Raw genomic sequence first — 15712 nt, 5'->3', positions numbered from 1 at the left:
AAGAAAGTGAAGGATTTCAACATCTGAGGCAGATGTGTCCACAAATCAGACATGTCATCAATGACAAGAAGTTTGAAGACTGACTAGTGAGGTTGAAAGAAATCACATGGAAGACATTCAAGGATGAATTTTCTTGTCAACTACAGAGCACCAAATTACGTCCAGTTGTTTGATAACATCAAGCATACAACACCATGACACGCAACATGTCACTTAAATTTCATTTTCTGCAGTCACACTAGGACTTCTTCCCTGCTAATCTTGGTGCAGTCAGTGATGTACATGGTGAAAGGTTTCACCAGAACATTGCAATGATGGAAATGTGATTTCCATCAGTGCTGTCCAACATTTGATGGACACTTAAACAAGAAGAATCAGGTGCTGAATGCAAATGAAAATAAATCATCAGCAAAACATTTTTAGCTCAAATGAACTAATGCAATGTGCCAGTAGTACTAGTAAACTAAATTCAATAAAAGGTCATTTCATGTTCATGTTTCTCTAAGTTCAGATGATATAAATAGCCAATGATACAGTCAATCTGAAATTATATTTAAATTGAGCTTGAAGCAGTCTATCATAATCACCAATAGTTTTTCAGGAAGTAAAACTTTATAAAACATTTGTTATCCAGTGTACTCTATATGTATAATACTCAAATTAATTCCCACCAGAAACATAACATCTGTGACACATTTTTTGTATAATTATTTATTGGTTTGTGTTGTAACAAAAAACACAGACAAGCATAAAGAGTGTGGGCACACACAGACAAATCCTGTATATTTGAAAATAAATCCGTTGAAGAAAGGGAAAAAGACATCTTTACAGACAAGTCTCAAAGTGACTGCTCCAAGATGGGAATACTTCTTGTTAAGTACAGGCCAGGCAGGAAAAGGCGGGACTTGGGCAGAGGGCACCAGAAGTGATGTCAGAGGTGGTAGGGCTGTCAGTCATTTGGAGCCTCTTATGTAACGCCATGTTTAAAATTCACACTAAAACATAGTGTACAGACAAAACTGGAAATGTGCATACGCACAAAAAAATCCAAATGCATAAAACTGTGTATGCCAAGTTCATGAATTGCCCCTTTATAAATACCAATAAATGTGAAATGTAACGCTTATTTGAATATGCAAATCAATACAAAAGCCCACTCCATTCAGTATTTTGTTAAAAGCAATGGCAAAAGCATGTGGGAAAAAGGAGAATTTCACCGAATCCAAAGTTGAGGAAAGGAAAAATGTACTATTTGTTGACTTCAGCAGTGGTATAAGCAACAAAAGGAAGTTGATGGAATAATACAGCATGGTGGAGACTCTGAAAAGTTCAAATTCAGAAAGTCGCACAGTGCCCAAAATAAAAAGAAGTGGTCAGATATCAAAGTCAACATGAAAAGGCAAGTTGCAGCCCACCATCTGTTTAGTCCATTTCAGACAATATTACAAAAGCTGACTCACGTGACGAGGACACGACTCCAGGTGCTGCTATACCCAACACATCTTGCTAAATATATATCTCTGCCTCAGAAACTGCTGGGCGACCATCTGACCGTGTGCTGACGGGCACTGTTCTTACATCAAAAAATGCAATCATGAATGCTGTAAGAGATGTGGTCAATGAACTAAGGAATATAAGGGCTGTACTATATGATATTGACCTAAAAGTAAATGAATTGGCTAAAAAATGTTGCATCTGATTACCTGTATTTACATTCTGTTATTTACATTCAAATGAAGTTTTAACGCTGTTTGATCATTTGGTGAGTCAGGGTCAGTTTCAGGGTTATCATACCGCATCTCTTCCAGTACTGGCAAGCCATGATTGTGTGCCACATTATACAGCACACTACATGCTTGCACAATGTGACACACTTTTGGTGCACTGTAACACAGTACATTAATACAGTGGAAATGCATTATATTTACATAAGCAAATTCATTTTCTGAAGGTTCCTTTATAGTGTAGCGTAGGCACTGAGTGCCACAACAGATGGATTCTCTGCTCTTTACATAGCTATTTGAGGTGACTCACTATCTTTTAAAAGGACTACTTGCCTTTTGCTACACTAGTTGGAAAAAGTACCTGCAACTCTGTAGAGTTGCCGTTTTTAAAGGCTCTCCTGCTATAGATGATATAATACCAGCTCATTCTTTTGGTTATTCATCCCTGGCTGCTGTAACTTGTCTAGTGCCATTAAATAGCAATTTGTGTGCAGTTGACCGCTCCAATTGCATTTGGAAAACTGGACATTGCTGCGAATTGCGCTTTGATGTTAACCAGTTCAATCACAGTGTAAGAAAATCTTATATATCTGGATGACAAGCAGATATCATGCTATATACCTGGTGATTGTGACTCAGTGATGTTTGTGAAATATGCGATCAGTCAGCAAGTTCATGTTGAAAAGCTCCCATGGCTTAAAACCTCAGAGTGGACAGAACTTGCAAAGGAGCAGGTAGAGCACATTTCCTCAACGTCTGCCATTGTAAAGCTGGTGTCAGTTCAGCACACAGCTGCAAGAGGATAGCTCTTGGAAATCGATTATCTGTTATCATCATCTATAAATATGTGCTCTTATCTAATTCTTCCATTTGTAATGCCTTCTAACAACACTAAAGCAGCTATGGTAGTTGGAATAGTTTGGCTATTCCGCGCACCCTGATATTGTTACAGAATGATTCAAATCAACTGAATTAAATTTGTAAATGATATGCAATTAATTTCAGCATATTTGATAAATCCTGCGTCATTGATGTGACTCTAAAAAACAAAAGGGACACCACACAGAAACAGTAGCACTGCTTTGATGCTGGGTGCCTCCAGTTTGCAAAACCAAGTGGAAAAGTGCATACGCACGGCGTGAGGCTACCATAGATAGATAGATAGATACTTTATTAATCCCAAAGAGAAATTCACATAATCCAGCATCATTATACCAATACAAAAAAAAAAGCAACAAAATTAAATAGTAATAAAAAAGCATGTAAAAACAGACAATAACATTGAATAATGTTAGTGTTTACCCCATCCCCGGGTGGAATGGAAGAGTCGCATAGTGTGGGGGAGGGACAATCTCCTCTGTCTGTCAGTGTAGCAGGACAGTGACAGCAGTCTGTCGCTGAAGCTGCTCCTCTGCCTGGAGATGACACTGCTCAGTGGATTCAGTGGATTCTTCATGATTGACAGGAGTTTGCTTAGTGCCCGTCACTCTGCCACAGATTTTAAACTGTCCAGCTTCCTTCCTACAATAGAGCCTGCCTTCCTAACAATTTTGTCCAGGTGTGAGGCATCCTTCATCTTTATGCTGCCTCCCCAGCACACCACCGTGTAGAAGAGTGCACTGGCCACAACTGTCTGGTAGAACATCTGCAGCATCTTATTGCAGATGTTGAAGGACGCCAACCTTCTAAGGAAGTATAGTTGGCTCTGACCTTTTTTACACAGAGCATCAGTATTGGCAGTCCAGTCCAATTTGTCATCCGGCTGCACTCCCAGGTATTTATAGGTCTGCACCCTCTGCACACAATCTCCTCTGATGATCACGGGGTTCCTGAGGGGCCTAGGCCTCCTAAAATCCACTACCAGTTCTTTGGTCTTGCTGGTGTTCAGGAGTAAGTGGTTTGAGTCACACCATTTAACAAAGTCTTTGATTAGCTTCCTATACTCCTCCTCCTGCCCACTCCTGATGCAGCCCACAATAGCAGTGTCATCAGCAAACTTTTGCACGTGGCCGGACTCCGAATCGTTTTGGAAGTCTTGGAAGTACCATGAAAATGTGTGTAGATTTACGCCAAGTTTAGTTTTTATACATCTTGAAGTCAGCATGGAAACAGTCGTACACAAAATGTTTGTGCCTACCCACTATTTATACATCAGACCCACTGGTCTGTAGAATGAGGAAGAGAACAATAGCGCCACCCTATGGATCAGCGAGGAATTACCTCCACTAGATCCTTTAAGCTGTCCTCAGGGTGCATGTGTGTGACAGCGTGTATTTTCTGGCAAAATAACATGCATGTACAGCTAACAGAAATGATCGTGTGGAAGGTCGTAGAACAAAAACATACCTAGTAAAATAATAAAATAACACTCTGATAGATTGTCCTTTTATATTTTTTCCAGCATTTAAAGTATAAGTTTTGTTTTCAGATGAGACTAGATTAGGCTTCTCTTCACAAACAACTGAAAACCACACATCTGTTCTTCTAAAACTACTTACTCCGCAACAATGTAACAGGAACATGCACAGGGACTGTGTGAGTTTGAGATGGCAGTTCATCACTGGACAACCAAAGTAAATTCATTTGGAAAGACAGAGACTGGATCAGAATTAGAACATGAGCATCCAAAACTGAAAGACAGCAATGCTAAGTATAAACTACTGTGCTGCTTAACTGAATTGATCTTGAGTGTGTGTTTATGCAATAACATCGGCTGTCAAATTTTATGTCTTTGTTTATCTATTGGATCTGTGTAACAATGTCTTCTGTTTTAGTACTTTCCTGCTGCAAACAAATTTCCCTTTGGGATAAAAAAGACTACCTAATTCAACATTAAATACGAAAAACACCCAAATACAGAAACCAGAATAGACATTTAAATTTTTAAATTAAAGTGATAGATGTCATCTACTAAAATGGCTGTGTTCAAAATAAATACAGCAATTCCCAAATCTTAGTAACAAGCAAAAGGTTTCTGTTTTACAGTTTTTATTGCTTGCTTGCCTTTACACCACATATTAAGAGTTACAGCACAAATGAGTTCCTTTCACTGTAATTGCAAATTACTTCATTTATATAAACTAACCATCAGTCTCCCAGCCTTCAGTTCTCCAAATCAGCCCCAGTCTCCGAGGACTTACATAAATATACCTTTGTCAGATGTATCAGGTCTCTATTTGTCTTTGTCACTTCCACCTGTCTGTATTATTCCCAAAGGCAGTTGTACTAAAAGATACACATTATCTTAATTATATCATTATGAACATATTTATCTTCTCAACTCATTAATTTTATTACGTATCTTTCACCAGCAATGCATGTCAGTTTAACATGTAACCTTTGAAATTGCAGTCTAATGTACTTTGGATTTCTTTTATTGAAGAAAGTGCCTTCAGGTGACTTGGAAAGACTAATGGAGGTTTTTCTTTCATAAGTTACATTGTTGCCACACCTCTCTCCTATGAAGAAGACTTTTTTTTCTTCAAGGACTGTAATTTTACATGAGCTTTGTAGCCTTCATTTATGAAGGAACTATCCATATTTCATACTGTTGTAATCCTTAAAATTAGTAGTAAAACAGTCTGCCAAAAGGGTATCTTTTAAAAACGTATAAAACTGTCATTCTCATTTACAGCAGTGGTTGCTTTTGGTAAATTTTCCAGGTCTATCAAACATTCATTGCTTAGCAATGATGGAACTGTAGTTTAAAAAGAAGATTCTGGCACCTATACTGCGGTCATTAGGACTCGCAAAATAAGCAAAACATTAAGAAATAATGTAGGGTATCAAGAGTAAGAAAGAGTGCACTTCCAATCCAGTATGTTGGCGATGCTATAAAAGCTGTCGTTATATAAAGCAGCTCAGAATTATGTTTTTTGGGAGTTTAGCAGTTATGGAATCACACCTAAGTATCTTTGTACAGACCAGGGGCCTCATGTATAAATGGTGCGTACGCACAGAAATGTTGCGTAAGAACGTTTTCACGTTCAAATCGCGATGTATAAAACCTAAACTTGGCGTAAAGCCACGCACATTTCCACGGTATCTCATATGTCATACACACGTTCTCCGCTCGGTTTTGCAGACTGGCGGCACCCAGCGTCAAAGCAGTGCTTCTGTTCCTGTGTGGTTTATCTTTCTTTTTTAGATCCACATTACTGACGCGGCTTTATAAATACACTGAAATTAAGCGCATATTGTTTATTAGCTTAATGCATGTGTCAGAGGGGGACATTTTTTGTACACTAGGTCATTCCATTTCTCTCTTAGGAAAAGAAACATGTCAATGTTACATTTAAAACCCAGCAGATGAACAGGCAATAGGCACCCATTTTTGGCACGGGGGTGAGAAGTTAAAAGGCTGTTTGCAGATTGTAGGTATTTGCTGTATTGCAAAGGAGTCACCACTTTGAAGGTTTTGGCTGGTTTAGATTACAAACAATACAAAGTTGTGATAACAGAACTGCTCCTTCCTTGGAGGATTTCTGTATTTACCTGACTTGGCAATTAACATGTTTGACAATATTGGTTTCTAAACAGCAGTTCTGTACTCATTAATGGTTGGTAACAATACATTTTGTTAACCTGTGTTTTCATTATTTGTTAAACCCAGGAAATTTAGATGTGCCATTGTTTAATCTGGCTGTCCAGAACTGATAATTGCAGGGACTGAAGGAGATTTAATCTCTGGTCAGGAGAAGGCAAAAGGTAGGGGAACAGTCGACTGAGAACACAGCCAAGACACTCGGACAGAGCACAGGGGCTCGCAGGCTGACAAGGGTACGTGGCTGGCAATATGTCTGAGGAGGAAGAGACAGCTCTACAAGGAGACACCGGTTATGGGTCCAGCGAAACAGGGAAGCTGCATGAAAGGACCTAGCAAAGCTGGCAGACAAGAAATAAGGCGTGCCTAGGTCGCAGCAATACAAGGAGCCCAGGGTGGAAAAAAAGTAACAACGAAGAGACTCCAACAGGGATTCCACGATTTTGACAAAACTTCTCTTGGGAACAGAGTGTCTGGTGAACAGAGTGCATCCATGGACAGTCGAACAATTAAGTGTTGGGGTAACACTGAGAACAAACTGGACTTTGCACCACTACAGGTTGTATCATCCAATTCTTGTTTTTAATGGGCTTTTAGAGTGTGGACTGTGTGCTTTCCTTTCTAAAAAAGAAATTTTCTTCATGATACTGTTAGATTTGGTTTATATTCATTTATCTTTTTAATGTACTTATTATTGTCTGGTGTAATAGAAGTTACTGTTACTTTTCCTGAAATTACTGTTGTGTCTTTCATTGTGTGTTTATTCACCGCCCAATTTAAAGAAACCTGTGTGCTATTATTGGTAAATTTCAGGAGTTCCCAGTCTCTTGATAAAACTGGGTGGCGTAGTCGGATATTTAAATGTTGTCTAAGTTAGATTACCTGTAAGTGTGACCTACCACCTGTCACACATCTGACTGTAATTAACCTGTAATAATATAATGGTTCACAGAATGGTCAGACTATTCTAAATACCATAGCTGCTTTAGTGCTGTTACTGTCACTGCACCTTCTTCTTCTTCTTTCAGCTGCTCCTGTTGGGGGTTGGTTGCCACAGCGGATCATCTTTTTTCATATTACTCTCACTGCACCACTTGGAGCAGCTGATCGGAAAGAGAATTATCGGTATATAGCATTAAGCACACGCTGCCTCAGCCATGCTGTCTATTGAACTGCTTCTCACACGGCAAACGCTTCAAAACCTTTAATGTACGGACCTTGCAGTTCAGAAACAGTTTCATCCCATGAGCTCTAAACACAATCAATCAGTTCATCAACTGCTCCTTGTAGAACTGTTTGTACTTATATGTACAATTACTTCACTGTAAACTTCCGATACAGTTATAATATTGCACAACCTGAGCCACTTTATAAAGCGCGTATTTACATATGATGACAATATCATTTTTAAGATGAAATGCAGCAAAATATGTTTACTATATTATACAGATAAAACTTTAACTTTAATGAAATAATCTATATTGTTAATAATTAAAGGACACAGTGTCGGTATGCTAGTAAGGATCTGGCGCTCCGTTCACAGATTCTTCCTGCCTCGCACTGTATGCTTCACTGGGACTGGCGTGAAGAACAGAATAATTAAACATGTACTACAAAGATATTTCAATGTTCCTTAAAAGTTTTAAAGAATTGGCGTTCTAAGCTTACAGATGGCTTAACGTCTACTACAGAGCTGATTGTGTGGCGATTGCGTATTTGGAGAAAGAAAAGGAAGGACAGGAATTGGAGGTTAGTACGTTTGAAAGAGACAGTACTGCTGCAATAAATTATTTTATCGAAGGTTGCACAATTCCCATGTTTAATAACATGCTTTAACTCCTATTATCATGAAAATGATATAACATATACATCTCAGTATGTTAATTATTCAGAGAGCTGTAATATACTAACTAGCAAAATACCCGCGCTTCACAGCGGAGAAGTAGTGTGTTAAAGAAGCAATGAAAAAGAAAAGGAAACATTTTGAAAATAACGTAACATGATTGTCAATGTAATTGTTTTGTCACTGTTGTGAGTGATGAGTGTTGTTGTCATATATATATATTTACACACACACACATAAACATATATATATACATATCTATACATATACACATATATACATACATATATATATCTACATATATACACATACATATACATACACACATACATACATACACACACATATATACACACAAATACATATATATATATATATATACACACACACACATATATAAACATATATATACATATACATACATATCTACATATATACACACACAGCTATTTCGTATCAGTGCAATACGCTGCTTGTTAAAATGGATAACTCCATGCAAGGATGCAATGGATAACTTACATGCAAGTCTAGAAGGAATTTTTATTTAGTCGACAGAAATATCTTTGGTAGGAATGGTAAAAACAGACAGGAATATTATTCCTGAATAAATCAACTCAAACCTTAAACAACTTATAATATTTTGCTCTCCATAAAAATATATCCTGTCTAAATTATACAAGTTAGAAATAAAGTAAACATTAAAAGAACAAACATTCAAATTTCTTTACTCTTATGTAATTTTATATAAAAAATAAACTTAGATTTTAAATATCCCAAAAGATTTTGCTCTCCATAAAAATATATCCTGTCAAAATTATACAAATTCAAATATGAACATGCTGCATAACAAAACCTGGAAATATAAATAAAATGTGTTCCTTTCAGCAATAACAAATCAAATCATTCAGTTGTCTTTGCTCATATGTCATTTTAGAGCTGGACGCCTGGCATCTTTTTTTGGCAACAGGTTCGTTTCTGTTTGGTGTGAGGTTCTGTGTTGTGGAGATTCTCAGGATGGATTGCAGGTGCTCATCAGTGAGGCGACTCCTGTGTGCTGTTTTGTTAGTCTTTATCACTGAGAAGAGCTTCTCACACAGATATGTGCTACCAAACATGCACAAGGTTCGAGCCGCATGTAGACGGACTTTTTGTTCTTCAAAGTCACCAAAGCGCCGTGCAAACTCAGTGCGCTCAGTTTATCAGCAAAGTGCGTATTTGGGAACACCGTAGTGACGACTTGGTTTAACATTACTTGGCAACAGGGAAAAGGGGAAAGTTGCACTGGTGCATTTGTGTCTCCCATAAAAGCAGCTTCACTTGAAATCACTTTGTGATTGTGCACGGTAAAACGTCCGCTGAAGTGTCAGATTCTTATTTAATTCTTCTGCTTTCTGTATCTTCTGCATTGCATTCAGGTTACCCTGATGTTTTGTCTCATAGTGCCGTCTTAGATTAAATTCTGTAATTACAGCCACATTAGCTCCACAAATGAGACACACGGGTTCAGTAAACATATACTCAGCCTCCCATCGCTTTTAAAGGCTCTATTTTCAGAATGAACTTTTCTCTCAGCATCGCGTGAGCTAGCTTCGCAATAACTTGCAGCATCATAAGCTAGACTTGATTAACGCGGTAAGTGTTGGCAAGGCAGCTGAAGCGCTGCATTATGGGATCTGTAGTTTATTGTGTTACCAGCGCTTCATATACCTGGGCCATTAATAACAATAATACAGTATATAAAATGATCTCGGGCGGATATAATTACACACCGGGCCGGATGTGGCCCGTAGCCCTTGAGTTTGACAAATATGGACTAAATAGAACTTGAAAAGATATATTTTTTGAAATGTGATCGCAATTCAGATAGAGTTGACGCAAGACTACAGCCTGCATCCTCCCTCGCTCTTACTTTTTACCGTTCATCTAATGAATACACTGAGTATGGCTTTACCAAAACAATCATTGATGGCGAATAAAGTATCCATTATTCGAGTATGTAGATCGGATATATATATATATATATATATATACATATATATATACCCGCGTATCGCTGCGGAGAAGTAGTGTGTTAAAAAAGCTAAAAAGAAAAGGGAACATTTTAAAAATAACGTAACATGACTGTCAATATACAGTATTTGTTTTGTGAGTGTTACTGAGTGTTGCTGTCATCAAGTTACATTCCGTGTTTGTCAATCGTTGTAAAGATGACAGGTTTCATTCATCGATTCGTTTCTTACTGCATCAATAAACAGCTCGTCTTCTTCTTTATCTGAGACCTGACACACTGCATGCACGGGTTTTTTTTACACTGTCTTCCTTTACCGGGACATTGACTTTTTCCACCGTGTGCTTTGTTTCCGCAGTAGCTGGATTTATGAATATGCTTGTATCAGATGCTTCATATTTTTTGCTGCCTTTTCAATTGTGTAATTCGGTTTTTGTTCAGCGCTCTTTGGAACTGTTGCCTTTTATCTGTGCACGCGTCAGTTCACGTGAGCGCTCGGTGTACATGCATCGAAGGTTCCCAGCTGTGCTGGTGCCATCTCGTGCTATGTCCATGGCTGTATTTAATGTTACCTTAGTCCTGGCACTTAAAACGTTCTCTCGCAGTTTCGCTGAGTTTGTGTCAAACACCACCCTGACCATCTCATCTTCCTCTCCATAAACACAGTCCTTCACCCGTGAATATTTAGTGGGAGTTTGCTATTGGATTGCCGCTGACGGACGGCCTTATATGGGCAGGCACTAAATTACAAACGCCATCGGCAGCCTGTCTATGAACTTGTGTAGGTTTACATCGTGCTTTGTTTCCGAAGTAGCAGAACTCATGAACATGGTTGTATATGTCACTCGCTCGCTTCTTATTGTTTCGCTGCCTTCTCAATTATATAATGCATGTTTTCTTCAGCGCTTTTTGGAGGTCTTCCTGGTTTTCTATGTACTGCGTGATTACGTGGGAGGCGTGATGATGTCACACGAAACTCCGCCCCCACGGCGTTCAAGCTCATCTCCATTACAGTAAATGGAGAAAAACAGCTTCCAGTTATGACCATTACGCGTAGAATTTCGATATAAAACCTGCCCAACTTTTGTAAGGAAGCTGTAAGGAATGATCCTGCCAAATTTCAGCCTTCCACCCACACGGGAAGTTGGAGAATTAGTGATGAGTCAGTGAGTGAGTGAGTGAGTCAGTGAGTGAGTGAGCACTCGATCAGCTTCCTTTTCTTGTTTATACCACTGTTTAAACCAACAAATAGTACGTTTTTCCTTGCCTCCACTTGGTATGCGCTAAAATTGTTCTATTTTTCCTCGAGGTTCTGCCATTGTCTTTTCACAGAATGCTGAGCTTAAGAGCTATTAATATTGATTTACATATTCAAAGAGGCATAATTCTGGGAGGAGTTGGGGCAGGACAGCAGGCGCGTGCACGTGCGTTACTTTTCACACTGATCGGGATTTATGTAGCGGAAGAACTTGGAAGTTTGCGTACGCACAGATTCCTGCATCTGGATTTTTCTGTGCGTACACACATTCCCGCTTTTGTGCTTACACCATGTTATAGTATGAGTTCTACGCACGGCATTATACATGAGGCCCCAGGAATGTTACAAGTGTCCTCCAATTAAGCACAGCCTATGCAAGTTCACCATCAGGAAGCATTAGTCGATAGTTGGTTCTCACCTGAACCATAGGACTGGTTCAGAATGTGTCAGGAAACTTATTCTGAGGCTCTTCACATTCACCAAATGGACTGGAAGCCTAGTGGTAATCTTCACTGCCTGCCTTAACAGTGAATTTGTGCAGGAAATTCCATGCAGGTTGCTCACACAGGATAAAATCAAAGTAATTCTGTGTATGAACAAGTGAGGGAGAGTGCCTCAGGATGAATAATGGTGACTTTACCTGGTTCCTAAATAGCTGAAATGAGAGAAGATCTGGAGAAATGTAGAACTGTAAGGTGTAAAATCATTATCAGGACAGAACTGAATCTGAAAAGCTAATATTAAAGTACAATTCTTGAATATTTCTTGAACAAGGCCCTTAACCTAAAAATTGCTCCTGGGGTGCTTTACAATGGCTGACCCTGCACTCTGACCCCCAAAGGTCATGCAAAAAGACAATTTCCCTTTGGGGATTAATACAGTGTACCAAAAACTTTTAGGTAAATTTCTGTATCTCTTCTTTTTCTGTTTGTTTTGTGGAATACAAACAAGTTTGAAAATGTACACATGGCACAACATTCAGGTGTGTTCAAGGACTGTGCAGTCACTGTAGCCCTCAATGGATGGAGTTCACTAGGTGGGTTCTAAAATCTTCATGGTTGCAGGGGTCAAAGGCTATCTCACCCGGATTTTGTAAAAAACTCAAAACAGACTGGGGAAGGCTAATCCATTACAGGGACCATTCATACTCACAGACATACACTCCAAAATTTTCCAATTGCCAATTAACATAACCTAAATTTGAAAAAAAAAAAAAAACATACGTAATTAATACCTTCTTCTTTTTATTTTTTTTTTCTCCAGCCTTTGGAGTTTTTTGTTTTTTCTGTCCACCCTGGCCATCGGACCTTACTTATTCTATGTTAATTAATGTTGACTTATGTTTATTTTTTATTGTGTCTTATATTTTTCTATTCTTCATTTTGTAAAGCACTTTGAGTTACATTTTTTTTGTATCAAAATGTGCTATATAAATAAATGTTGTTGTTGTTGCTCTTTGCTTGACCATGTCTGCTCATTGTACTTTTTATGAAATGGGACTTACAAAGCTACTCAGTTACGACAAATGTTAAAGAATAACAGAAGTGAAAAGCAAACTTTATCACAGCTACTGACCATTATGGACAGCATTTTTACTACACATTCCATATGGCCATTCATACCATGCCACCTGCCCCTTTGCCTCCACCTACCATCTTGGTCTTTCTCCCATTCACCTTAAGGCCTTTAATTTACAAACTAGCTTTCCCTATTAGTATCTTGTACATTAATTAATTTTTACTTGTTGACAGAATTATAAGATCAATGTTGTTCAAGAGATCCCATGGCAAATCCGTCACATACTTATCAGGTCACCACCTCAGTCACGATCACAATAACCAACAGACTCAGAATGGATCCCTGGTGCAGCCCCACCTTCATCTGAACCCTTTATTATTCTTGTCTGCTATTCTGACCACTGTTGATGCTTCTTTATACATTACCACCACTGCAAACACTAAAGCATTCATGCATTCATACGTAAACTTGTTATTGCCAACCTCGCCTCTTTGCATGGTACACTGTCAAAATCCTTCTCCAGATTTACAAACACATAATAAAAACATAAGAACCAATAAGAGAAGACCATTCAGCTAGCCAGGCTTGTTGTTTAGCTAATAGCTAAGCTGTCCCAGTATCTCATCTTCTTAAAGTTTGTCAGAGTTTTTGCTTCACCTACATGTCTTGGTAGTTTGTTTCCAGACTCTCACTGCTCTTTGCATAAAGAAGTGCTCCCTGGCTTCCGTACTAAATGCATTGCCATTTAATCTCCACTGGTGTCCTTGAGTATCTGATTCATTGTTAAGTTAAAATAGATCTGCTGGATCTATTTTATTAATGCCTTTTGACTGTTCTTCTCTGCACAGATTCAAGTGCTGCTATGTCTTAATTGTAGTTTGGTAACTAGAACTGCACACAATACTCCAGATGCGCTCTCACTAGTGTATCGTATAGCCTGAGCATAACGTTCCTTGATTTATTTTCAAATGGTTTTTACAATATCACCTAACATTATAATAGCCTTTTCAATTGGTTCTGTACATTGTTCAGTCAATAATGCATCTTCTTTCAACTCTTCATATGTTGTTATTTTTTCTTAGTCATAAAATCAAATTGAATTTTACTAACTTTCACTAGCTCCCTGATTCTGCTAGAGAAACAATATAATGTTGTGACTATTTAAACATTTTCTCAAGATTTAGCACAAAAGTGAATATAACTCTAAAATAGTGGCTCCCCTTTACCACTGAATTCTTAAGCGTTAAATCTATAACAAAAAAAAAACAAATTTAACAATGAGGGTTAGGCTGGTCAGTATTTGAGACTTGCAAATTAGAAATTTCTCTCATGATAAAACTTTCACAAGAAAGGTTTACTAGTGTCCTAATCTTCTAAATCTCTTTTGTTGAAAACAAATGAGTAGAAAATAGCATTTGCCAAAACAATCCCAGTGCTTGACTCATGGAAGAGTAAATCTAAAACACTACTTTGCTCAAGGTTAATGTTTCCATTTCATTCAAGATGGGGTTTTTGTGGTTAGTCCACAATGCCTTTTTAAATACCCAGCAGATGTTTCTTATGATTGATGGCAGCCGTTCATATTCACTAGTTTATAGGGTATCTTGAATTGCTTTCCTTGGGATAAGGATGCAAAGCAAGTCTTGACTAATTTTATCTGTAATCCTGATTCGCCAGTAATTGTCTTTACGGACTAAGAGGAATGTGGTAGTAAATTTGGCAATTAAAGACAGATGCTTTGCCTATTGCAATTTTTTTCTCTGCATTGTGAACTCTGTCAGGGCCAAGTAAATCTAATTCCAATTATATGTGATCTTAAAAGTCACTTTTAATCTTGTCTAATTGCATTCATTTGCATCGTAGGATGGTCTTGATGTCAAATGCAAACACTTAAGCCACAAACACTAATTAAAGAGTCACTGTATTTCCAGTAACATTTTATCTCGTGTTCAATTACTGGATTAAGCAAAGCAAAAAAAAAAACCAAAGTATTAATATACATTTTTGCATGGCATGTTTATAAATTAAGAGGTTTGGCAGTGCAATTATTCATTACAAATATAAACATTTCATTCAGCCTTAGTTGAAACAGACTGTTTGACATACTGTATTACTTTGCTTTATAGTCGGATCTTAGTTATGCCATATTGGAATAACATGCTCAGCAGATCATAGATGGCTACATGAGCTGCTGCAAATACAATTTCTCCTATGGGCCACATGTGAAAAACACTTACTGGACTAAAACACTTCCATTCTTCCATTCTTTAGCTTAGCAGGCAAATATGCTGGTTGAGTGTGACAAGAGAGAATTGTTATCACACAGAAATTGACAAATTGCTAGATGCAATTGATGAAATGAAAGATTGGAAAATCCCTATGCAACTAATGAAAGATAATTAATTCATCAGCTTTATTTGCTTAAAAAAACCTAATAAACAAGACCATACATCTTTACTTGACCTGTCAATTGAGGTTTTAGTTGTAAAAGGTGAAGCCCTTCATCTCAATAAGACAATTCAAAAAAGCTGTAAATGTAATACTTGGCTCCATTATATAGTTTGTGATCAGAATGAGCTGGCCCCAAGCCCAAGTAAATACCCTAAAGTGTTAAAAACAAAATAAATTATTAAAACTAAAATTATAATAATAGAGAGGTGCAGGGTGTTGGTGCAAGAAGGTACAATGTAATAAAATGAAATTTCTATACAAGATTTGGTCTATCAGACAGGGTAGCTGGCCAAGTTACCCATAAAATAATAGAGTCTTCCTCTTCAGACCTGCCCTCCTTCATCTGGTGTCTCTTCTTAACACCAGT

This window comes from Polypterus senegalus, chromosome 4, assembly GCF_016835505.1.
Source record: "Polypterus senegalus isolate Bchr_013 chromosome 4, ASM1683550v1, whole genome shotgun sequence".
Taxonomy (NCBI): Eukaryota; Metazoa; Chordata; class Cladistia; order Polypteriformes; family Polypteridae; genus Polypterus; species Polypterus senegalus.
This window is presented reverse-complemented; position numbering follows the sequence as displayed.